Consider the following 25163-nt stretch of genomic DNA (forward strand, 5'->3'; position numbering starts at 1 on the left):
AGTCTACCTTGGATATAATAAAGAACTGGGGCATATTTTCATTGTAATTTTGTTTATCTGGAAGTTGTCTCTTCCCACTCTCTACTTCTGCTTGTGGTGATAAGCACCTTGTGAATCACCATTTTTTTTTTTATTTCTTTTGTTTGTAGTTACAGCCCAGAGCAAAGCTTCTAGAATATAGTAGATGCTTAATAAAGGTTTGCTTACTGAATTATTGCACACTCTCTGCTCTCACTGTCCAGTAACAGTATTTTAAAGACAACTTCCAAAGTTCTTGGTAAAAGAAAAGAAAGATCCCTAGGTAACTAACAATGTGCCCTACTTTTGATTTTGGAATTAGCCTTTCCTGTTAATGTGAAGAAATATACGTAGTTCACCTGCTTTTCTTCTATATATAAACAGAAAGAGCGATTTTTTTTTTCAGTTATCAGACTAGAAGTTTTAAGAAGCACAAAAATTCACTTTTCAAAAACATAATGATCTATGATAAGAAATGTTACCACTGAAAGTAATTCTAGTGAGTTTTTTAAAATAAATTTATCATTATTAAAGAAACTATTGTTAGTGAAATATTAAAAAGTTACCAGGAATGTGAACTAAAAGATAAGAGAGGACAAACAGCTGTGAACTACTTTATCTCTGGAAGGATGTCAATAATATCCCACTTCTGAAACAATCTATATTGTCTACCAGAACAGGTGAAATCATTGTGGACATCTGGAAGCAACCCAAGGATTATAGGCAGTTAACCTGAATCTGTTTTCCTTCTTACAAGAGAGAACAGTCATGAAAAATGCCAAATTTTAGAGACATGGAAAACATTTTTATGTAACAAAGGATATGCCTGAATAGTAATGTAAAGTTATGATAATTGTATTAAGTCAAATAGGGATATGATAGTGTGATAGTGTGAAAGAGTGTGAAATAAACATCATTTATTCCTAGGATACAGGGGCCACAAAAGATAAATGGTAAAAAAAAAATTAGTTTCTCAATTTCTATATCATATATAAAGCCATTCAGCTCATCCTTTAGTGTTACTGTGAGATATCCTATCCAGTGCAATCCAACAAATATTTTATAAGTAGTTATTATTTTATGGTGTTCTATGCATAGAGGTAGAGGACATTAAGAAAAGCAGTCCTTACCCTCAAGGAGCTTATGTTCTATTTGAATATTCTGTTATAAATGAGAGAGAAATATGGGTAATAATGGGGAAAGTGGTCTTGGCAGAAAACTATGACATCCTCATCTTCATTTTCATCATCGTAAATTACATTTATTTAAGATTTTAAATTTTATGCAAGCCTTTGCATACTACATTGTTTCATTTGATTTTTGAAGAGTAGAACAGAACTTTGAACAAATCTCTGTATTTCTCATAAATAATGAATTATTTACCTCTCTTTTTGAAATACCGCAATTTTTTTTTTTCCCGTAACACTCTAATGTCTCCTCAAAGTCTATTATGTATACCATGAGTTTACATGGGCATGACCAAACAGAAGGTGTGAAAGTTTTCGTACTCATCATGGATATGTTGACTATTTTTCTCTACTCTAAATGGAATTGTGACTAACTTTCCAATAAACCCAGACAATGTGAGGAAAACAATCTTTGGAGAACAGCCTCCTGGTGGTAGTTCTCTCTATAAATACTGCTATATAATGTAGGAATGTATTGATAAAGATAACAGCAACACTTTCTCCTTTATGTCACTGTCAGTAAATAAACAATTATTAAGCACCTATTATGTTCCAGGCTTTTTGTTAAATGCCAAGAATACAGAGAAAGACCAAAGTCTGCCCCTGCTCTATGGGAGTTCACAATCTGCATATCAGAGAGGTAGCATCAAAGCCAGAAAGACTTGGGTTCAATCCTGGCTCTTGCATAATTGGCTTTGTGACTACTGTCAAATAACTTTATTTAATAATTCTCTAGGCATTTCTCTAAGCTTAGAAATTTCAAAGATTGTACTTTTCCAAGACATTATGATACCTCTAAAAAGTAACTATGCCTTGTATTGTTGCTTGCTCTATGTTCTTAAAGGGACCATGGCAGCAGGAAGGTGATGCCATGACCCGTCAACAGATACTGTGAAGGAACTATAAACATTCCTGAGCAATCTATTGAAGATAACTGGGTGTAAGCAGAGATGTCATAGATTTTTTTAGCAACTTTGTCACCAAATCTCAACAACTTTAAACTTGTACTCTTTTGTCGATTATAGAGAGGTTTGAGCTAAACATAGGTACAGTATTTTTCCAAAAGGGAGAAAAAAAATAATCGGTAGCTGCTTTCTATATGTTGGGTGGCAAGGTTCTAAGCGTATGATTAGGTAAGGGCAGACCAGCAGTGAATAGACTACTAAAATCTAAAGAGAAACTTTCATAAAATGCTAAATGTTATTTGAAGCAATTACCATGATGATCATATTTACCAAAATGTAAGTTCTAATGTAAACCTAGTTCCTAGAATTGTTTAAAAATAGTCTTTAAAAATCATATGTGTGGCAAAGAGCCAGAGGAGCAGCTGCCTTCTATTGACACACCAATTCAACAGATGATGGAGATTCCTGGATGAGACCCTATCTAGTTCTTTATTATTTTTCTTGTTACAAATTTTCTGACCCTTTTACTCTGTGCCCAAAGGAAGAGAATAAGTAAATAAGAAAAGGTCTATGATTATAATATTAATTAAAAGTTTGATTATGAAAGCAAAAAGGAAAATTAAAATGTCTAAATTACCATCAGCTACCACTGATTGAAGGTCCACAGTTTTTATGACAGTATATTAGACACTTGTTTGAAATGTGTGGGTATTTTGTGATGTTGTTTTTGAGATTATAATGATTTTTGGTAATTATCTTTAATTTGCATGTACAAGTATTCATTTTTGAAGACAATTGTTTGATTATTTTTAGAATAAACAGAGATGGACAAAGCTCACGTATTGTTTTGGTCTTGATGAATGCTAATTGTGTCTGTCTTAATTATTAGACTCAGTAGAAACTAGGAAAAATGTGCCACATGGAATGATAATCTTTAAGTGACTCAGATTCTCTTAGTGACTAAGCTATTTCTGAGTTTACTCTAACTTATGCTAATAAGCATTCTAAGCAACAAAACACTTAATAATAAGTGTCATATATATATATATACATACATACATACATTTTTTTTCTCTAAGTATCTCACACTGAAAGCAGAAATAACTTCTAATACTCCCTTTCTATGAAGACAACTTGCATTTAAGGGAAAAATACATCATCTGACTAAGTATTTTGTTAATTATTAGAAAGACAAGGTCATTCATAGATGGGAACTCTTCAAGTGGGAACTGCAAACAGGTAAGAGACAAGAATGACTTCCTAAAGTTATTTAGTTTTCTAGGCTCTGCTTCAAAACTCAAAATGACACGTGTCCTATTCTTTGAATAATTTGCATTTTTGTGCAACCATGTTTCATTTTTTTCTCTTGGTTTGTAACAAAACCTTCATTAGAAAGATGACTGGAAAGAAACCATAGAATTGAAGTCTCAAGGCTAACTGAAAAGAAAAAAAAATACATACATATACATATACATATATATATGTATATATATATATGTATGTATATGTATGTATTTGTATGTATATATATATATATATATATATACACATATATATTTCAAGTACCAAGTTTTCTATTTTAAAGATGAAGCAAAAAGACGCTCATAACAAAACTTGGCTATTGTAAAAGCAGAGTAGCTGACATAACTAAGATTTTATAGTACAGAAGAAACAACAGCAACAAAAAATGCCCCTAGTTAGTATAGAAATTAACTGGGCCAGCATAATAATGACAACAAATATTTATAAAGTCTTTCCTATATCCCAGACTTCATTTTAAGCACTTTACAATTATTATCTGATTTGATCTTCACAACAAATCTGCCAGATAGATCTCATTCTCCCCATTTCACAGATGAGGAAACTGAGGTAATCAAAAATCTAGTGAAATGCTCTGGGTCACAGAGTTTAGATTTGAATTCAGGGTCTCGGTTTAGATTTGGATTCAGGTCTTCCTGATATCAGGTTCAGCATTCTATCTGCTGCTGTGTCAAATAGGTTCCCATTTAGCTTGACCAAGTTTCAAAAGAATGACTACTATTAGCTAACTGTGTAACCCAAGAAAATACACAACCTTTCTGGAGCTTCAGTTTGGTTGTCTAGTATATAAAAAGGTTTGAATTAGATGGTTTCATTTTCTTTCTTTTTTTCCAACAAACTTATTATTCATTTGAATTCTGTCCCTCCCTCCCTACCACTCCTTTCCAATTCACTGAGAAGGTAAGACATATGAGAGCAGTTATGAAATCATGAAAGCATTTCCATATAGTCACATTGTAAAAAACTAAGAAAAATAAAGTGAAAGAAAAATGTGCTTCAGTCTCCACTCAGAGTTCATTAGTCCTCTCTTTGGAGGTAGATAGAATTTTTTTTTCATCATGAGTCCTTTGGAATTGTCCTTGATCATTATATTAATCAGAGTAGCCAAGTCTTTCACAGTTGATCATCATTACAATATCACTGTTACTGTGTACTAGATAATTTCTAAATTCTCTCCAACCATAATGTTCTATCATTTGAATTAGAGTAAAGCTTCTCAAGGGGGAAATAGTCTTAATGATTATTGAGTTGTTTTCTTATGAACTCTTTTACAAAAGATGAAGCAAAATCATACTCTAGCTCTTTAAACATTAAATATTCACGCAACTTGCTTCAAGCAGGTAGGCTTTTTATCCAGGTCACAACTATCTATAGGACTTTATATTTGTAGGAGTAAGAAAGAATCACGCACAAATAGGAAAGAGAAGAGAAAAAAAATCCACAAACTAATTTTGCAAATAAAATTAAGAATAGTTATCTTTAGTGTACAAGAATATAGTTCAAATCATACAGATGTACTATGGTTATGTATTTGTAAAAAAGAAAGTGTCTTGATTACTTCAAAGTACATTCTTAGTGGTATCTGATCCTTACCATCCTCAAGAGGTGGCAAGTGTAGGTATTTTGATTTTACGGACAGAAATATATAAAATTGTTCCTAGACCCTATTTAACCTTAAAAGAATCATACAGTTGTATGGTCTACAAATTACAGCTGACATGAACTTCATTCAGTAAGCTTCAAGGCTGCTGTCTTAATATATATCCTGCAGCAATAACTTACATGAGTCACACTGGCATGTCAGTCTACTTTTCATTTCTCTAGTATTATCATCATAACAATCTTCATAATTATCAAAATATTCACGTTAGCCAAAAAAAATGAACATTCTTTGTTTAACTAATATGCTAGGCTCTTGGGACATAAAGCAGTACATAGTTTGAATACTTATGTTAAGTGGTTTCACTTGAAGATATTCAAATCAATTAAATTAAAGATGGATTTATTAAGTACTTACTTCATGTAAAGTACTATACCTAAAACTATAAATTTAAACACAATTTGCAAACTCCTTTTGTTTCAATTCATTAAAGATATCCATTCCAGTGGGGAAAAAATGCCTAAATTTCATTTGTGCTACCATTCCATTAAGAGTATTGGTTTTCAAATACTAGAATTATCATTGTTATTTCTAAAGTCTTAGTACGCAGAAATCATACTGTAATCCTGTCATTTAATGCACTAGTTGGCCTGGTAGAACATAAAGCCTGGAAATTTCCCCCACCATCCTGGAAAGGCTTCAAACATTTCCTGGTGTTTATCTGTCCCTCTTTTCTAAATACTAACCTAGCTAACATTTGAAGGAATCAGTATCAACAAAGCTAGATTCTCAGTGCATCTCTTCTGACACCAGTGCCCCTTTCTCTTTACCATACCACCTCTACTACTAATAGTAGAAATATGTTAATAATTTAGATAAAATGTTGCTCAGTTCTTAATTTATCTAGTTATTTTTTTCAATACGTTTTAATTAAGGCTAATATGTCAGTGGTGGCAAATTAAACTTCTTTAAATCTCCAATCATATTTTCAAGGGATGTAAAACAATTAATATTGTAGGGTAATTATAATGAAGAGACCCCTTAGGTTAATCTTTCTATATCAGATATTTGAATACCTGAGGGAAAAAAAAAAGTATTGACCTCAATTCAGTAAGTCAATGATTATTTATTAAACATCTAGCATGAGGGTGATAGGATCTATTATTAAGGGATTGATAGTGTCATGAAAGAATGTAGGAGACAAAAAATATCACTTTGATCCACTAAAAGAAGCTATTTAACAAAAATATGTTTAATAGCACAATTATAACTGGATATAACTACCTATTTCCAGAAATAATAATTGTAGGTAAAAATGTTGTTGATATTTGATGTGTACAGCTTGAATCAAATCACATTCTGGTCAGTGAAAATTGTCTGTGGAAATTATCTGCATATATACATATATATGAGTTTCTCTACTCAAGATCTATTGTGATGTTTGATCGTAACATAAAGATGAATCACTTTTTTTAAGTTTTTGCAAGTAGAATAAAAGCTCTGACAAGTCCTGCAGTACTGATAAGAACTTAGTAATATCCTTGATCCAAGAACTGGTCTAAGAATGTGCTGTCAGGTTCATGATCCAGTTTGCCACAAAGTTGTGCGTTAATTTTTAACCTTAGAAATTACAAAGACCATCTACAAAGCTGGAAAGTTTTCATCTAGACCAGTGAGCAAAGTATTAACACTTATAAAATGTTATGCAGGTGCTCAAAATTTATTGAGGTGTCTGGTTTTTATAGAGTTAGTGGTACAATGTAAAATTCATTGAATTTGTATTCAGAGGAATCAATGGAATTGGTTCAAATATTGGCTTTTTTGGGTGGAGCCAAGATGGTGGAGTAAAAGCAGGGACTAGTTTGAACTCTCCCCCAGATCCCTCCAAATACCTGTAAAAACAACTCTAAACAAATTCTAGAGCAGCTGAGAACACAAAATGACAGGGTGAAACACATTTCTAGCCCAAGACACTGGAACATCAACAGAAAGGATCTATTGCACCTAGCTGGTGCAATAGCATGCTTGCCATGTTGGCACAGACTGGGAACCCAAGCAAACACAGAGCAGACTTCAGGGGACTGAATTGCTGGCAGCTGTGAAAGTTTTCAGACTTCTCAACACACAAAAGCCAAAGACAACTTAGAAGTTCAGTAGAAAAGTAGGACCTGGGTGATAGAAGCAAGGTCTGGCCCCAGGCCTGGGGCTGTGAAGGCAGTAGCATCAGCAACAGCTACTTCCAGAGTTCCATTGTATAGATGGGATCTGGGTTGCATCCCCAGGTGGCACTGTCCTGGGTCAAGGAGGAGGGCTGGCATGGCAGAATTTGTGGCTATGGTGGAAAGAGAATTCTCCTCACAGTTCCAAGACATAAAAGGGAGCTTGTGGTCATTCACGGAACAGAGCACAGGCTAGGAAAGGAGTAAGCACCCATCCTTATATCATACCTCCTTGGAAGAACTGAATGTGTATAGGTCCCTAGAAGTATCTCTGAAAACAGCTACATAAAACCCCTGAAGCTTGGTACAGTACACTTTCCACACTGGAAGCAGAGTCCTACCTTAACAAGTAGTTTAAAATTCAAGTAATTGACTGGGAAAATAACCAAACAGTAGGGAAAAAAATCCTCAGAAAACTGAATCTTACTTTGGTGACAAAGATGATCAAAATATACAACCAGAAGAATATAAGAAAGCCAAAACTTCTACACCCAAACCTCCAAGAAAGATATGAATTGATCTCTGGGAATCGAAAAGCTCAAAAATAATTTTAAAAACAAAGAGAAGGAGAGAAAAAAGTGGGAAGAGAAATGAGAGTGATGCGAGAAAATCATGAAAAAATGAGTCAACACCTTACTAAAGGAGACACAAAATGTAATGAAGAAAATAACACCTTAAAAAACAGACTAACTCAAATGGCAAAAGAGGTCCAAAAAGGCAATGAGGAGAAAAATTCCTTAAAAAGCAGAACTGGCCAAATGCAAAAAGAGGTACAAAAGTTCACTGATGAAAATAATTTCTTAAAAATTAGAAGGGAATGCAATGACTCTATGAGAAATCAAGATGTAAAACAAAACCAAAAGAATGAAAAAATGGAAGACAATGTGAACTGTCTCATTGGAAAAATAACTGACATAAAAAATTGATCCAGGAGAGAGAATTTAAAAACTGTTGGACTACCTGAAAGTCATGATAAAAAAAAATGGACATTCAATGAAATAGAGAACTTCTAAGTGATGAAAAGACCAGAGCTGAACAGAAAATTTGACTTTGAAATGCAAGACTCAAAAGAAGCATGAAAATGTAAACAGGAAAAAGAAATCATAAAGGACTTAGTAAAGTTGAACTGTTTACATTCCTACATGGAAAGATGATATTTGTAACTTACATGACCTTTCTCAGTATAAGGATAGTTGGAGGGAATACATGCATACATACGTACATGTACATACACACACAGATACACACAGACAGCACAGATGTGAGTTGAATACAAAGGGATGATATCTAAAAAATAAAATTAACATGTGAGTATAATCAATATTGAATTGCTTGCCTTCTCAATGAGGGTGGTTGGGGAGGGAAGAAAGGAGAGAATTTGGAGCTCAAAGTTTTAAAAACTTATGGCAAAAATTTTGTTTTTACATGCAGCTAGGAAAAAAGATACACAGGCAATGGGGTATAGAAATTACCCTACACTACAGGAACATAGAAGGGAAGGAGATAAGTGAAGGGCCAAGGGGGAGTGGTGCTAGAAGGGAGGGCAGATTGGGGGAAGGGATAATCAGAAAGCATGCCATCTTTGGGGGGTGGGGTGGGAGGGGAGAGATGGGGAGAAAATTTGGAACTCAAAATCTTGTGGAAGCAAATGTTGAGAAGCAAAAATTAATTAATAAATTAAAAAAAATTTAAATTGGCATTACCACTTACCACCTTTATAACTCTGATCAAGTCATTTCATCTCTTTGGCTTTCAGATTCTCATCTATAAAATCTAAGGCAGGCCTGTATAACCTGCAGCCCTCAGGACACTTATGGCAGGCCTGATATAAGGTATGGATCAGATAGCCACTATGATCTGATGAATGCCTTTTTTTTTTTTTTGCTTTTCTTAAAGTTTATTTGTTTTAGAAATATAATTAAAAAAATGACCACTGTGGAGGTAGAAGATAGTGGCAACAATTTTTTTTGCATAAAATTAATGGTAATTTTTATCACCAGACTCAAAGGTATTTCATTATGAAAATTTTACTTTTATAATTATTTGTTGTTTTTGTTTAGTCATTTCAGTTTTATCCAACTCTGCTACTCCATTTGGGGCTTCCTTTGGAAAGATACTGAAACGTTTGCTATTTCTTTCTCCAGTTCCATTTTACTGATAACTGAACCAAACACAGTTAAGTGACTTGCCCTGGGTCACACAACTAGTAAGTGTTTAAGATCACATTTGAACTCAGGAAGATGTATCTTCCTGACTTCAAGATTAGCACATTCTCCACTGTAACACCTAAATCTGCCTTTTTATATTATAAAATCTACGAGGATGATAGTAGTTCTTGAATTTTATGTATCATTTTTTAAAAATATTCACAAACTTAAAAAAATAATTCTTTCGTAAGATCAAGTCAAAACAGGACACAAATACCAACCTGTGTACAAAGACACTCAAGATTAAATGTCAGTCATTTCTCATGCTCTATTACATATGCTTTATTTACAAACCAGCTTATGTTAAATGATTTGCATTAATATTCTAATGTGCATATTCTAATCAAGTAATTATAAGTAATTATTACAGTTTAGCTAGCCAAAAATAGATGCCTTACTCTTATATGATTCTCCTTAGTCACTTTATTTAAACCTCAGTAATACTTAAGCTACTTGAGATGTCCTTTTGCAACACAATGTTTTGAAAGTTCATGACTATTGACTTGGAAGGATTTTTTTTTTTAAACTGGAAGGTATCAATTATAGATAGTAAAGTAGATCCAATCCAAAGGAATCACCTGCTATATCTAATGAAAATATCTGAGTTTCAAAATATTGTATATTTTATTTATCAATATAATTTTTTAACTCCATATATATGTTTCATATTGTTTAATGTGATTGTTTTGGTATCATTCAGCAATGGCTTTCTACCTTGAATCATTGAAGTACTTTTGGTAAAAATAAACATGATTTCCTTATTTGTTGTATGTGCTTTGTTTTAGATGAACCTGTCGTAGCATCATGCTTTCCTTTTCATAGAATTTTTTATTATCCATGTATGTTTAGCATTAACTTTTAAATGAATCAACCTAGTTCTTTTTGTGTCCAGTGCAATAAGACTGCTATGTAAGTTCATTCATTCATCCAATAAATATTTATTAAGGGCCTACTATGTGCAGGCATGTTAAGAGCTGTCAACACAAGGAAGTAACAGTTTAATGTAGAGGTTACAGGACTTTTTGCTATCTTGAAAATAGTTCATTACCCATACACTCAAGGTAATGAATATGATCAATTGAGGAAGAATATTAATCATTTAGGTATACTATGAATTTTTGGTTGAAAGACGTACACTCTAGAAAATAGAATGTTGGATTTCAGAATTAACTGGAATAGATTGAATAGATCTTTGCTCCAGGGTGCTGACACTGGAAGGGGCAATTTCCTATCAGGAATATTCACTCCCCAGAAAGACTTCCAACTACACATCCTATCTCCTGGTCGTCTGGTCATAACTCAATGGAATACAGCTTCACCCAGTGCAGCAAACCCAGTAAAATCTTTTCTTCTACCTCTGTTATAATTTGGCTGTACCTAAGACTGAATTTTCGTTCTTGCTGCTGCTCTTTAATAGTATTGTTTTCCAGATAGTCTCATTCATTCTCCACCCCCACCCCTACCCCATCACAGCTTAGTAAAATCATTCCTTGTTATACTATACTCTGCACCATATATTATGTCTTGCCCTTTGTGAGAAAAAAAAAAACAAAAAACATCCTATTTACTACTTTTCTCAACTTTGGAGTCAGAAAAACTTGGAATCAAATCCCACCTTTGACAATGACTAGATTTGTGGCTGTAAGAATGACACAATCTCTCTGACCCTCAGGAAACTCAGTCTAAGATATAATTCAGTTGGCTTCAGTTAAACTAACACCCATGCCAGTGAAATAACAGACATTTGACTTAGGTTTAAGAAGTTTCACTAGTTATTTCTAAGACTGCTACACCAGTGGAATTTTCTTGAAGGAAGAACAGTAGAGTTTTATCTTTCAGAGAAAATAGAGAATTAACAATTTTCTTACCCACTTCAAGCTATTTTTTTCTATCCCAGACAAAAAACAAACAAACAAACAAACAAAAAAATCTGTCTAAATCGTGGCTTATCATACAACAACGACAACAACAACAACCACATAGTGTTTTAAGGTGTACAAGTAGTTTACATGTATTAACTCTCAGTGTCAATCTCAACTGCTCTGTGACACTCACCCAATATATCCAATTTGTTCCCAAGTCTTAAGGTTTAAACATTCATAATACGCTTTTTAAATATCCTCTTCTTTTCACTCACACAATTATTACTCTAATATAGGCCCTCATTTCCTCAATCCTGAACTATTGTAATACCTTTATGACTGGTTTCCCAGATCTAAAGCTCTCCCCATTCCAATTCCCACTCCTCACAGCTGCCAAAGTAGGTTTCCTAAAGTAGTATCCTTATTCAGTAAATCCCAAAGGTTCCCTGTTACCTCCAGGATCAATTATAATATCATTTGTTTACATTTAAAGAGGTTTACAACCATATTCCTATCTGTTCAATCTTACAATTTATTCCCCTTCACATACTCTATCTTCTAGAAACTCTGGTCCTTTTTGGTCATTCCTCTCACACGTTGCAACAACTCCAAATTTTTTCACTGATTTCCCTCCTCCCCCATGCGATCCTTGCAGTGCTCTTTTCTTTGTCAGCTTTCTTATTGGTTTTTCTGAATTACTGCAAGATTAAGCTCAAATCAAAGCTTTTCAGGAGGGCTTTCCTACTTACTTCCACTCTCTTCACTGTTAGTACCTTATATTAATATAAGCTCTCTCTGTCTCTTTCTCTGCCTCTTTGTGTCTGTAACTGTCTTTCTCTGTCTTTGCCTCTCTGTCTCTATCTCTCTTTCTCTCTTGACAGCTAGGTACCATGATAGACAGAGCACTGGATCTGGAGTCTGAAAGACCTGAGTATAAATCTATATCTATATCTATATCTATCTATGTATCTATGTATCTATCTATCTATCTATCTATCTGTCTATCTATATATATAGCCATGTGACCTGGGGCAAGTCAATTAAATTCAGGTTGCCTCAGTTACTGCTGTAAAATGGGGATAATAGTAGCAACTTACTTCCCCAGAAGTAAAACAACTAGATTGTTGTGAAAATTAAATGAGATGTTTGTAAAGCACTTCCTACAGTGCCTGTCACATAGTACTATATAAAAGTCAAGTATACTGACGAGGATGGTGATGATAATTACCTAAAGAGATGAGATAAATTGTTTGATATGTGTCAGCAGGCAACCACACTAGCACACAAGGTGAGCTGCTAGCACAGATACTTTGGTCTGTGTTTCTAAAGGAAAGATAATTTTAAAGGGGTCAGCAATTTTATTTTAATTACAGGTAAGTAGAAAGAAGTGAGTATAGAAAATATAAGCAGAGAAATTAACATAAAGTTTCAACAGTCAGGGCTCCAATTGTCTGAACAAAGTAGTGCAATCACCTACATTCACAATTAGACCAAGAGAGCTCCCACATCTGAGTAGCAGGGAGGCTCTCAACAAGTGACTACTTAGAGTCTTATCCAAGGAATCAAAAGGTCCTTCTCATGAGTGATCCCCCCAAAGCAAAATGCCAATGTCCCCGAATATAAAACAAAGACTCCACTCCTGATTAGCTCAGAACCAGTAAGTACAAACCTATGTGAATCAACACAGCTGTGAATTATCAGGGTTCAAAGGAGATCAATCCTTCAGATGTTCACAGTTTAGCCTGAGCCTGGGAAACTGAACTCCCAAAAGAAAACAATAAAAACTCCACTTTGCTTGTGTTTACAACATATGAAGTACTTAATAAATGCATGTTCTCTTACTGAATTATAACTCTATGAGATGGGCACCATCATTTTCTCTATTTGACAGATGAGAAAATTGAAAATAAAGTGACTTGTCCAATATTACATAGTTGGTATTTAAAACAAAATTGGAACTCAGTTATTTGTGATTTCAATTCCAGGCCACCATCTACCTAGTTTCATTACAGAAATATGAACAATGATTTTTTTTTCATCTTTAGCCATTTAAAATAAATATGGCCTCATAACTATTAGTTGAGCTTTTCTAGTCATGAAAAGAGAAATTTACTAACACAATTCCATCCCATTCACCAGCACAGTAACATCACCAGTTCTTATCATCCTCTCTCACTTCTTCCTACAACTTTGAGACACATATACTCTAGTGCCACTACAGTGATCTATGACATTCCAGGGAAAAAGACAGTTGGATCCTCCACAATCAGTGTCTAAGGAACTGTCCCAGAAGAAAATCTGTTCATTGAAACACAAAGGCAACCTTAACCAAAAGATTGGATACTTTCAAGTAGAACTCTTTGGGGTATGTGATCTTCCTAATCCTTTCTCACTTCTTTTTTACATACAGAGATATTCATTCTGTATAAGTGAACTAAAACTTGAAGGGGACAATTGAAGTCACAAAGACTGAGGATTCTTTATACTGGATTATAGAGCATCAGTTTTATTTCTTTTGAGGAAAGGAAATGGGTGATTGACAGCAATAGCAGTATGGAAGATTTTTCTGCATTTTCTTCAGCCAGGGTATATAACCTTATACTTTTTACAAAGCCACTAATTAGACAAATTTCTCTGCAGTTTCTGAGCCAGTAAAAATAAAATTAGTACCTTGAAGAGGAAAAGGACATAAACATATTTCTACTTGATTTGCATCTAGTTAAATTAATTGCTAAGATCCTTTAAGGTTTCATGTGGCCAGGAAACACATGGGTAATAATTTCACTAAAGAGGTAGAGTACCTGTACTGTGAATAATATTCTTCTCAACATCCCAAAGATATGAAGAAAGAATTAAATAAACTTAAACCCATTCAGTCTATTAATTGAATTGGTCATACTGAGAGATGAACTTGAAATTATTTTGAAAAAATTTATTTGATTACCTATCAAAGTACTGGGTTTTATGAAATAGAGAGAGTGCATAGTCTCTGCCTTTGAGCAAATTGTTATTTACTAAATTCCTTTCTTTTTATCCCTGCTTGCTTTCTCTCTTTCCCTTCTTCTATTACTGTTTTTGTTTTTTTTTTTACAGATATATGGACCAGAGGACCCTCCTCAAGGATCTGTTATCTTTCAAGGAGAAAGTCAGATGCTCACAACCAATGCCTGCCTCTTCCCTTCTCACTCCCTTTCTCTTTCATCTTTGCATCACCCTTTGCATTTCATTTCAATTAGATCTTTTTGAGTTATATAGGTGAATTAAGTAAAGCAGCAATATATATATATATAATCTATGATCTCTGCCTGCTTCAATAGTTAACTAGAGGATTGAAATTATACCATTGCATTAAGATGAAAATACTCTTCACCAAAATATTATACAGTCCTTATTTGATTATTGGAAAATAAAAGTGAACAAGTTAACAGCATCTGGCTCATTTTAGCACTTGAAAAATATGTGCATCCTTGCATGAGAGATATACATAAGATATGTGAAGAAAAAATTTTCTGGGACAACTGAGTATCATGGTCATGTTTGAAGGTTTCTAGCAGCTGTGTGCAAATCATTATATATCAATGGCCATGCAGAAACATCAACATCTGGAGTTTTTATTAAACAAATACCAACAGCTACCATGTGATAGCTCTTTCCCGAAAAAGGGATTAAATAATGGTCCATCAGACACCTGCTGCATGGGATTCATCAGTGGAAGCTGTCCTCTCCATCAAGAATAAAGTAGTATCCTCCCTGCTTTTCTTCAGTAGGCAAAACTTGTCAGTGTTTGAATGATTAAAAAGAGGAAAGAAAGGAAAGAATACTGATTACTATAGAACACATCTTCATGGTTAAATGGATATTAGAAAATTTGAGAAATCTGATTATCTCAACATGAAATGTCCTTCTGTTTCACAGTATTTTCAAAATGTACCATCAGTGGTATTAGAATATTAACATGTTTAAGGAGATGCTTCAAACACAGCAGGTACTGTCATGGGTCATAATATTATTCCAAAGAAGAAAGCTGTAGGAATCTTCTAAAACAAATGTTATCAGAATCAGAGTGGAAAGGAGACTATCATTTGCATAAACATTTGCACAAAGCTATAAGAGTTATTTGTCAGGGAAGAGACTCTCTGTTTGATTTGCTTTTAATAGAAGCTTATCCAGAACTTTAATTTAATAATGTCTAATGATATAAAGTCTACAAATAATTCATATGAAAATGTTTATTATGCCTTCCCCTAAAACCTTTGCATTTTTCTTCTCCATTTTGAAAAAGGTGAAAGTCCTAGTACAATCTCAGCAATGTAGACTACCAGAGATAGAAGAAACCTCACAAATAACCCATACTCCTGAAAGAAACCCATTACAATATACTTGAAATAATGTGGTCAATCTGTCTCTCATCCAAGATTTCCCAAGAAAGGCCATCCTACACACACACACACACACACACACACACACACACACACACACACACACACATACATATATATATATATATATACACCATCTATATATACATGTATAGATGTATGTATATATAAGCATGTATATAAATATGTCTCTATGTGTATATATACATACATGTATATGTTTGATGTGTGTACATGCATATGTTCATAATGATCTCTTTAATGACTGATCCCTATCATCAGCACCATCTTTTACCAATTTTCTTTCAAAATCCTCTGTAGAACAGAACTGTTTTAATGACCTTTTACTTCTTGGATGAAAATCATTTTGGACTCAGTGGGGTATAAAGAATCATCAGAAACATTTGCAACAAATTCTTCCCTCCAAATATTACTTACATATTAGATTTTCAATGATGGAAGGGAGTTACATTCCATAGTATTCCATTGTCTTATTATATTTTAAACAAAATGCTGTCCTACCATGTTGTAGGACATTGTCAAGTGCAGACCTTAAAAAGATGGAAAATGGAATGAAATAAACCTTCTCTTCTAAGTGTTTTAACTATGTTTTGCTTTCCTATACAATCTGAAGACTTGTTTATATTTATATGAGGTCAATGATACCTCCCCCCATTCTATTAATTTTCCTTCCATCTGTGTTGCCAGATGTTGTAAGAACTGGGTAGCCACTCTAATGTGGGGAAGAAAGGACAGCTCTGCCCAAGTGTTATTCCACTTCACAATGTGAACCTCAGAGTGTGCCCATATATTCCTGAAAGATTTATCTTCCCATTTTTACAAAAGTATAAGAGTAAGCTTAGACAAGCCTTCAAAATATCCATTTACATAGCATATATAAATATTTATATTGGGTGAGCAACACTATAATACACTGATTTCATTAATTTTGCTACGTGAAATTTTAATGTATTTTAAAGTTCTTATGCAAATAGTGATAAGTTTATCTAAGAAAATCCGAAATTAATTCACTTGTGCAAAAGAAGGTCACCTTGCTCATAGACTTCAGCTTTATTCAGTGAAGTGGAAAAACAATTGAGATTTTGCCTCACTTTTTTAATAGCATAGTTCTCGATATCACATTATATAGGAGTAACAGATTGGAAGGGGGGGTTACACAAATGAAGGTACTGTGCTTCAATCCCCATAAGAATCTTCAGCAATCATATATCTATCTTTCCAATCCTTTATATAGATTCCATTTAGCATATTCTTGGTACAATAGCATGAAAATTATATTATGAATGCTTCTACTGATTTGCCATTCTCTAAGATGAAATAGTGATGTTAGTACAGAAAATGTATACAGCATACTGATTCTGTCTAGTTCTTAAAAAAGAAATATTAAGAGATGTCCAAAAACCATTTATTCCTCTTTCACATTCATCTTCTACCCACTGAAAAATAAGAAAACAATTAAAAATTATCAAAACAATTTCTCATATTGACCATATGCAAAACTGCATTAAACCTATTTGAATGAAGTAAAGAATAAGATGGTGGAGTGCAGGTAGCAATCTTCTTGCACTCTCCCAACATTCTTCTCCAAACAATTTAAAGTAACACCTAAAATTGAATTCTGAAGTAACAGAGCCAACAAAAGAGCAGGGTGAGACATTTTTTACAATCCAAGACAACTTAGGAAGTCAGCAGGAAAAGTCTGTGACACCAAGTTCAAACATAGCTTAGAACATTCACCAGGGTAGAACCACCAGTGGGGCTTGGCTATCCCAGCAACAACTGCAGCAGCAGCTTTGGGATAATGAAGCGCAAAACTGATAAGGAGGTCAAACAATGGCTCAGAAATAGATTACTGGGGACCCCATTGCTGGCACTGGGTAAAACTAGTACTGGTAACCCTGTATATCAAATTAAGGTCAAAGCAGAAAAGGGAATTAGACATAAAATATAATAACATAAGAAAGTTAGGGAAGCATAAAAAATGTATCAGTTGGGGTTTAAACCCAGGTACACCAAAAACTGTTGGAGTTTCATGATATGTTGAGGTGGAAAAATCTCAAAGAAATAAGAGTCAGATCACCTCTAAACAGGTATAGACATTTATTGAGATTGTTGTCTCTCATCAAGTGGACTAAGTTCCAAGAGGAACCAGAAACTTCAGAGAGACAGATGGATTTTTGTAGAGTAAAGATACAATTACATAACAGAAATTTACATAGAATATAAGAATATGATTAATACTAAAAAGGCAGGAGGAGTTTGTTAAGAGATTAGGGAATGGAAGATGGGTATCATCTATCATTTGGAGGTTAAACATTCTAGCCATACTGCCCTCCAATTGGTTAGCTACTGTGATCCTGGCTCAGGCTAGATGGATGATGTGATTGTGAATGAATACAAGAACTCACCAGTTCAAATATGTGGGAAATGGTCTGGGACAGTAGATAGGTAGAGGCAGTGGCTGGGTTCCTACCACATGGACATGCCTGCTATTTCTGTGGGAAGTAAGAGTTCAGGGACACACCTATTTTTTTAATGAGCGATGAGGCATACACGAAGAACTTAGGACATTGGCACAGGGGCTAGGTATGTACAGAGGGCCTGTAATGGAGTTAGAATATTAAAGCTGGGGGCATCTCTTAGTATCCCGTCATACCCATAAGTTCTAAGAATAACGGATAATACAAAGATCAGACAAGAGACAGAGAGGATCAAGAGAAGGAAAATGAATAATTTTGATTGCATTGTATACATAAAATTATTGCAGTCAAAATTAGAAAGAAAACAGGAAAACTGGAAGAAAATATATCAAATATCTCTGATTAAGACTTCATTTCTCAAACATATAGAGAACTGAGTCAAATTTATTTCAAAAATTCAAAACGTTTCCAAGATGATACATGATCAAATGATACGAACAGACAAGGTTCAGAAGAAGAAATCAAAGCTATCAATAGTCACATCAAAAATGTTCTAAATCATTATTGATTAGAGAATCATCTCACACCTAGCAAATTGGCTAACATGACAAAAAAATACAAGTGATGGAGGGAACATAGAAAAATTAGGACACTAATGCATTCTTAACAAACATGTAAGTTGGTTCAATCATTCTGAAAAAGTTTGGAACTATATGCAAAAGGCTATAAAACTGTTCTTACTTCTTAACCCATCTATACCCCTACTACGTTTATATCTCAGAGAGGAAACAAAAGGGTAAAGGAGTTGCTTTGTACAAAAATAGTTACAGCAGCTCTTTTTGTGGTGGCAAAGAATTGGAAATTGACAGAATGCTTGTGAATTGAGGATTTGTTGAACAAATTATGGTATATTGTTTTGGAATGCTATTGTATTGTAAGAGCTAACAAGTATTATGATCAGAAAAAAAACCTTGAAAGTCTGATATGAATTGATATGTAGTGAAGTTAATAGAAACAGGAGATATTGTATATTGTAACATCAATATCATAAGGATGACCAGATATGGAAGACAATGATCCAAGACAATTCCAAAGGACCGTGATGAAAAATGCTAGCCATTTCCAGAGAGAGATCTGATGACCTCTTAGTGCAGATTGGATCATATTATTTTTACTTTATATATTCTTTGTTTTTTACATATACTTTCTTTTGCAATATGGCTAACAAGGAAATAAATTTTCCTGACTTCACCTTTCTAAATAATATTGCATTTCTTGCTTTCTCAGTGGAGGGCAGGGGGAGAAAAAGGGATAAGTTTTGGAACTAAAAAAATTTAAATGAAAAGCAAATATTTATATGCAGTTGGGATATATGTATGTGCACATATTTTATGAAATACACAAGTATATCTGCACATGCAATCACATCCATGTGCACCTATGTACACAAATGTGTGTGTCTGTCTGTTCTCCTAAGGATGGGGAAACACTGTCTCAAGCTTAAGGCTTTGCAAGAAACTATTTTCAGAGTTAGTCCTGGGATGTCTACCTATTTTCAGTGTTCCAAAATTGGTGTGATTCAGAGAGAGATGTGATCACTCTTCTCCTGTCCTGTGCTTTAGTCTGTACACAGGAAGGACCCCTGTTTGCCTGCAGTCACAAATGCTAAAGATCCCTGATGCTCTCTCTGGGACTGTCACCAGGACCCCTGCCATGAATATAGACCAGAACTGGTTATGGGTAATAGAGTTTCCAAACAGCTCCAGGATCTACAGTTCCAAGGAAGGATCTCCTGTAATCTTTTTCTGATTTACGGTCCAAACTTCTTAGAGTCTCTGTACTGAGAGCACCCAAAGCTGCTGCTGCACTTGTCATGCCTGTCGCCAAGGTCTATCACTGGTGATGTTGCCAGGTGCCCTCTGGCCTGGTCCTCATCCTCATGCTACAGATAACTCCTGCCAATCTCCTAAATTACCTAATGGTATAAAAATTTCTCACCCTCACCTTTTGTTGATTCTGATACACCAGAATTTGATTTGAGAATTATTTTAAATTTGTTTGGAGGGGAATGTTGGAAAAGTTCAGCTGTCTTCCAGCCTCTCCTCTACTATCTTGACTTTGGCCCTAAATGTTTTAATTAACTTGACATTACTGTCTATTCACCAAATATGTAAGTGAGCCAATTTTACCCAGAATGAGTGAGCAAGTCTTTTTTTAAATTTTGTTTTTCATATCCTATGATATTTCACAAAGATGAAATATCTGACATAAAGAGAGCAGAGAGCTCAGTTTATTCTAATAACTAGTATATTTAATATTTAAAACCAAATATATCAGTTACTGAGAGCATGGGACAAATCAGGATGATTTGAAAGTTCATTGGATAGCTATGTGGATCTTACTCATAGCCTTTTAAGTAATGTCATTGTGGCCTGGGTAGGTCAAAAAAATATTATGTAGTTACTTGGTTCCACTATTACTGTTTACATTTAAAAGGTAAAGTTTCAAATACAGTATTTTCCTGATCTAGGTGAATGTATTAGTTCACCACTCATTGTACCACCCTCATTGTCAGAAAAAGCTACATTCAAGTTCCACCTCTGTCAAATACTAGATATATGTCCCTGGGCAAGACATGACTTCTCAATGCCCTTGGGAATTTCTCATACGATGAAATCAGAAGATATTTCATTGGGCACTGAATTTCCAAAGGCACTAAAATGTCATGTGTTGCCTAGAGTCATATACACACAGATAGATAGATAGATAGATAGATAGATAGATAGATAGATAGATAGACAGATAGATAGAAAGATAGATAGATAAAATATATGTGTATATACACACTGTTATGTGCTTCATTCTAAATTATGCATCACTATCTCTATGAACTTGTACATATCTATTGATGTGTAATAGATGCGTACGTAGAGATAGATATCTAATTTAAAATAAATCACAAAAGAAACTCCTAGATATTTTTTCTTGTCTAAGAGAATGTATTAGTTGAAGTCAGCTGGACATAAACTACAACATTTAGAGCTGTATCATTTATCTTGTGCTGTAGTAGGGTCACCTTACATTACAGATATTTCAGAAGCTCAGCTTTCTGAAAGAGAATGCTGATAATTCATTGCATCACACCTAGAGCCAGGCTCCTAGCTTTTATTTGATAGGATGACATTAGTATCTGTACATGGCTAATCTATGCATAACTGCTCTCGTGGGTTAGAAGCTCCTGGCAGATTCAGTTAGCTTCATTCAACAATTAATGTCCAGATCCCTGGGAAAAGTAGAAACTTAAGAGGATAAACACATATCGACTTTGATACTATATATTATAATTGGTATAATTACTCCAAAATTATTTTAACCATTTTCTCCCAAATGCACATATGCATATGTATGTGCATATAAGTATATGTATGCATACATGCCATACACATATGTGTGCATATGAACTCAATTATAAATATATTTCCTCCATGTTCGATTGGTCATGTGGTCATGAAATTAGATTCAAGATCATTGACTTCTGAAAAATGATATAAAATACTGGAAATTTTAAAGGTAAGATTATTTGTTATGGCTTAAGGTGTTTTGCAGTGACATAAAAATGATGCTAACAGCCCACTACTGTTTTTCTTATAGAGCACAGCGCTTTCTTTGATGCAGGTATGTTGCACTGGCCAGACTTTTTTCGGAATTTCTCATTATCATGCAATCAGGTCCAAAGTTCTTCAGAGACACCTCCAGAGTATTTTTGCATAATTTCTTCTGACCACCAAGTGAGCACCTTCATTATGTGAGTTTTCTGTAAAATTGTCTTTAAGGTAAATGTTCTTTTGGCATTTGAACAACATATCTAGTCCAATCAGAGCTGTGCTTCCTGCAGTAGAATTTGAATCCTTGGAAGTTTAGCTCAAAAAAGGACTTTAGTGTCTAGTACCTTATCCTGTCAGGGGATCTTCAGAATATTCCTAAGAGAATTCAAATGGAAGCAATTCAGTTTTCTGGCATGGTGCTTGTATACTGTCAAAGTTTTCCAGTGATGTCAGAATTTTTAGTTTTGTAAACAATCACCAATGTGTACATCCCTGGAAAGTATACTGCCATGGTGAGTGAACTTATCCACAGTATTTAAAACTTCTCCATTTGCTGAAGCTAGTGATTTTGTGTATGATGGTTGGACCTGACTGGTAGAACATCTATTTTTTTGGTGTTAATTATTAGGCCAAAATTAGCACAAGAAACAAAAAATATCAATCCATACTTTGTGGCATCTCAGCTTCAGCAGCTGCATTGAGTGCATGATCATCTGCAAACAAAATATCATGCACCAACTCTCCCTCTACTTGGATCTTGGCTTGTAGCCTTTTCAAATTAATTAATTTATTACCAGGGTGGTAGCTGACCTTGATGCCATGTATGTTCTCATTGAAGGTGTCTAACAAAATTGCTGAAAACATCATGTTAAAAACCAGGGATGCAAGCACAGAACCTCTCTTCACTCCATTGGTTACCAGAGAAGTTTGAGAGCATAATCCATTATCCAGAACCCGGGAAAACGTTGTCATGAAATTGATGATGAGTACCAATGAACTTCTCTGGCTACCCAAATTTTGACAATTTCCCATAAGAAAAAGTGAAGGAAGAAAATTTTGTGCACCATAACAAGACTCTTTTTTTTAAGGTTTTTCATTTATTGATTTTAAATTTATTTATTTATTTTCCGTTTTCAACAATCACTTTCATAAGTCTTAAAATTTCTCCCTCTCCCTCTCTCCTCCATCCCCTGGGTGACAGGCAATCTTATATGGGTTCTACACGGACATTCTTATTAAAAGCATTTTCACATTAGTTATGTCACATAGAAGAAGTAAAATGAATGGGAGCAACCATGAGAAAATAAAACAAAACATAACACAGGAGAAAAGAGTCTGCTTCATTCTGTGTTCATATTAGCACTCTTGTAAAGATGAGCAACTGTGAGAAACTTGGCTATTCTGATCTATATAATGAGCCAAAATAATTCCAAAGGATTACGACAAAAATGTTTTCCACTTCCAGAGAGAGAACTGATGACCTCTGAGTGCAAACTAATGTATAATTTTCTCACTTTCTTCATTTTGTTCACTTTTTTGGTGATGTGGCTAATATAGAGTGTCTTGAATGATTTCATATGTATAATTGATAGAATACATTTTGCCCTTTTAGTGGATGGGGTAGGGAAGGAATTATCTGGAACTCAAAATTTAAAAACAAAAAAAGTTTAAAAATTAACCATCTTTGCATGGACTGTGGGAAAACAAGAATATCAATGAACTGTTTGTGGATTTGTAAGTTGATACAAGCATTGTGGGGAACAATTTGAAATTATGCCTCTGAAATTTATAAACTACGTGTAGTCTGTGAGCCACAACATAATTTTATATCCCAAAGAGATCATAGAAAGAAGAAAAATATCCATTGGTATAAAAATATTTTAGCATCTCTTTCTAGGGGTAAAGACCTGGATACTAAGGAGGTACCTGTCAATTAAGGAACAGTTAACCAAATTGTGGTATATGAATGTGCTTTAAGAAATGAAAAAAAAGTGGGTTCAAAGAAACCTGGGAAGACTTTAACAAACTAATATAGAATGAAGTGAACACAAACAGGTGAATAATTAATGTAATAAAATCATTATGAGTAAAATCAATTTTGAAATATTTAAACAATCTGATCGCTGCAACTGTGGTTAGAGACCAAACATGATCTATTCTGTCTTCTAAAAGAGAGATATTGGATTCAAGATGCAGAATGAGACTTCCATTGTCAGACGTGGCCAATGTAGGATTGCATTTTGCTTGCCAATGTACATTTTTTTTTTATTTTTTAATGTTTAACAATCACTGCCATACAATTGAGATTTTATCCCCCCCATCTACCCTCCACTACCCCCCTCCCTCCCCACGACTGCATACAATTCTGTATAGATTCTACATATACTTTCCTAATGAGTATATTTTCACTATAGTCATGCTATGTAGTCAGACTAAAATAAATGAAAGAAATCGTATAACAAATCAGAACATGATACACAAACACATACACATACACAAACATGATCTGCTACATTTTGTGAGTGACTTCCATATTTCTTTCTCTGAGTGTGGAAGGCATTTTGCCTTGAGAACCACCTTTGGGATTTTTTTTTTTTATAAGAAGTTTTTGCGTTATTACAAAAATCCAAGTCTACCAGAAAAAACTCTCACACACTGCGGTCGTTGCTGTGCACAAAGTTCTCCTGGTTCTGCTCCTTTCACTCAGCATCAGGTCATATAAGTCCTTCCAGGTCTCTCTGAAGTCTTCTTGTTCATCATTTCTTATGGCACAATAGTACTCCATTACATTCATATAGCATAATTTATTCAGCCATTCCCCAACTGAAGGACATCCCCTTGATGTCCAGTTTTTGGCAACTACATAGAGTGCTGCTATAAAAATTTTTGTACATGTGGGACCCTTTCCCATTTTTATGATCTCTTGGGGATATAGTCCTAGTAGCGATATTGCTGGGTCAAAGGGTATGCACATTTTTGTAGCCCTTTGGGCATAGTTCCCAATTGCTCTCCAGAATGGTTGGATGCGCTCGCAGGTCCACCAACAATGAATGAGTGTTCCAACTCTCCCACATCCTCTCCAGCAAATATCATTTTCTTGTTCTGTCATGTTTGCCAATCTTATAGGTGTGATGTGGTACCTCAGAGTTGTTTTGATTTGCATCTCTCTAATCAATAGTGATTTAGAGCATTTTTTCATATGATTATAGATAGCTTTAATTTCTTCCTCTGAAAATTGCCTGTTCATATCCTTTGACCATTTATCAATTGGGGAATGACTTGTATGATTATACATTTTGGTCAGTTCTCTATATATTCTAGAAATGAGGCCTTTATCCCCGAGCTTAGCTGTAAAAATTCTTTCCCAATTTACTACATCCCTCTGGATTTTGGTTGTATTGGGTTTGGTTGTGCAAAAAC

This window comes from Notamacropus eugenii, chromosome 6, assembly GCF_028372415.1.
Source record: "Notamacropus eugenii isolate mMacEug1 chromosome 6, mMacEug1.pri_v2, whole genome shotgun sequence".
Lineage (NCBI taxonomy): Eukaryota > Metazoa > Chordata > Mammalia > Diprotodontia > Macropodidae > Notamacropus > Notamacropus eugenii.